This window comes from Pygoscelis adeliae, unplaced genomic scaffold (assembly GCF_000699105.1).
Source record: "Pygoscelis adeliae isolate BGI_AS28 unplaced genomic scaffold, ASM69910v1 Scaffold34, whole genome shotgun sequence".
In the NCBI taxonomy this organism is placed as follows: Eukaryota; Metazoa; Chordata; class Aves; order Sphenisciformes; family Spheniscidae; genus Pygoscelis; species Pygoscelis adeliae.
Window position 1 is genome coordinate 1,986,546 of NW_008824658.1, and position 2,528 is coordinate 1,989,073.

General features: G+C 59.2%; 1 protein-coding gene across 1 annotated transcript in view; it reads left to right on the top strand.

Moving 5' to 3' along the window:
- Positions 1-2,528, top strand: part of CAMK2A (calcium/calmodulin-dependent protein kinase II alpha) — a 32,423-nt gene that overhangs the window by 11,927 nt on the left and 17,968 nt on the right. The window lies entirely within an intron of this gene.

Here is a 2,528-nt window from a genome sequence, read left to right on the forward strand (position 1 = left end):
CCTTCCCCCTGCCTCTGCTCCGGCAGGACCAATGCCCCGCACAGGAGCTGCCCTGCCGGGGTCCCGGCGGGGAGTTCAGCCTCCCCCCGTCAGAGCAGCAGCCGGGGCCTTTCCTCTGCACCAAAATACACATGAGGATTGCTAAGACCCGAAGGAAACACGCTGTAAAGTGTGTGAATAGCAAGAAATGCTGAAAACAGAGGAATCCACCCCAGGAGGACTTGCAGGACGGTAGTTGGGCCATGCAGCCAGAGCTCGCCGGGCTCCCAGCCTGGCCCATTTTTCCCTACCACTGTCTTCTTCCCTTTACTCTTCATCACCTGCCCGTGGGGCTGGCAGGGGCTCCGGGGACAGAAACACCTTGTCGTGTGGTTCAGCCCCCCTGTGCCTTCTCCCCCATCCCTGTACCACACCTCGCTGTTTGGCCGTGACCTGCAGAGATGGCAGGCTTCGAGCAACCCTGCTGCACAGGGCTGGAAGGGGTTAACGGCATGAGATCCTAACTAGCCCAATCTCCATGCTATTTATACCCAGGAGGCTCTTCCCCAACCCCCACCCCCCCCCCTCCCCCCCCCCACTGCTCCTGCTGCCTGGAAACTCGGGCTCACAGCTTCCCTGCCATGCAGCACAAGCTGGCTAATTACCCACCCAGGAGCTGGAACGAGCTGTGCCGCTGCAGACCAGCCCTAACGAGAGGAAGAGGAGCCACTGCTGCCAGGGGCATGGGGAAGGCGAGGCAGAAAACCCCTCTCCATCTCTCCCTGCAGGGAGCACCCCAGCTGCCGAGGGGCTTTGCTGGCCCCTCACTCGTGCCCTGCAGCGAGGTGGGTCCCTCCGTCTCCCGTGGGAATGCCGTGCTGCGGCTGTGATCCCGGAGGAACCAACCTGTGCTTTGCACTGTGCCGGGAGGAGAGGCTTGCGTAGGAAGCCGTGCACAGGCGGTGGAGGGCAGGGCCGGGTCCCCACGACCTTGCAGCACATCCACGGGACAGGGCGATGTATTAGGGAAAACTGCCGTTTCCCAAAGCTGCGTGTCCTTGCAGGGAAGTCTTGCTTTATTGGGGAAACTTTGGCTACGCCCAGTGCTGGAGTTTTAACTCCGGGTACCCGTCGTCTTCTGACTCTCAGTCCCAAAGCTGTGTCCTGCTCCTGCCGTGGCTCTCGGCACTGAGCTGGGGCGGTTTGGCTGGCGCGGCTCTTTCTGACTGTGGTCAGTAACAGATACTTGTAGGATCAGCCTGTATTTAGAGTGGCTGGGCCTTCTTATACCTTCTTGGCTCCTGGCAGCCACAGGCGTTGGGAATTCCCCAAGCAGGGGACGTATCCGGACCATCTGCTTATAGCCAGGCTGGCCCTGTCTGCACCGAACTCGCCTAATCCTCCTCTGAACACTTTGGCTTCTGCGGGATCCCAGGTGCAATACCCCCAGTCCCTCTTGGGTGAGATGAAACGGGAGGAAATGTGTTTCTTGCAGCAGAGGAAGGCAGAAAAGCTGGGATTATGTGTTGGAGAAAAAGAGGGAGCAGACACAGGTGTCGGAGCACAGGGGATGTCTGCGGAGACCGGCAGTGGGGAAGGATAACCAGGGAATAAGATGAGAAAATTGTGTCCGTAGTCAAGACCGTAGGAGAGACCAAGAGGAAAGATGCCGTCCGGCTCAGCAGACGTCCTCTGCCCCTTGCCCTGGCCAGGGTGAGGCGATGCCGCTGGCAGCTTCTCTCAGCAGTGGCTGGATCTGCCCACTGAGCCTGGAGGGAGGGGTAGGACTAGCAAAGCAGCGTCTGGCGTTTGCTGGCCTGGGAGATAAGAGCGATGCAGCGCAGCGTCTGTGCTCGGTGGCGGGGCTTGTTATCTCCCCAGGCTCAGACTCGAGTCTGGAAGGTGTTTCCATACAGGGCTCAGCTGACTCAGCTGCAGTGAAATGGGCTAGGAGCAAAAATTCCCACAAAATCATTCGCCTGAATGTTTCCTTTTCCTCCCTGGTTTCCAAAGATCTCAAAGATGTTGACAGTTGTATCGGGCTGAAACCAACTGAGCAGAGAGGAAGGGTTAAATATTTACAGCCTCAAGGAAATCGGAACAAAAGGTGAGGTGGGGGCAGAGGATGCTGGACCAGTCTCTCTTTATACATCCTACCTGTTTCTTGTGCCTTTCCCCTCGCTGCCCATCTGCCTGCTGAGCTGTGAGCAGGGATCTAAGCCTGAATAACCAGAGCCCAGCTGCGGGGTGGCAGGTTTGCACCCGGCTGCACCTGGCAAGACGTGCCCGAGGGGAGAGGGTGCCCCTCGGCGCGATGAGCGGGGCGAGATGCCAGCCCAGCGGGAGGAGACGGGGAGAGCGCTTCTCCGAAGGAAACTCATCCCGTGGTGATTCCTGGGTATCCCCGACTTGAGACCTCCCAAGGAGAAAAGGAAGATCATGAGCAGAAAATAAAAAAATCCCCATCGGTGCCAGGGCTGGCAGCCCAGCGCCCTGGCTGAGCTCTCCCTGCGCCCGGGCACCTCTCCTGATGGGGCAGAGGGCTGGGG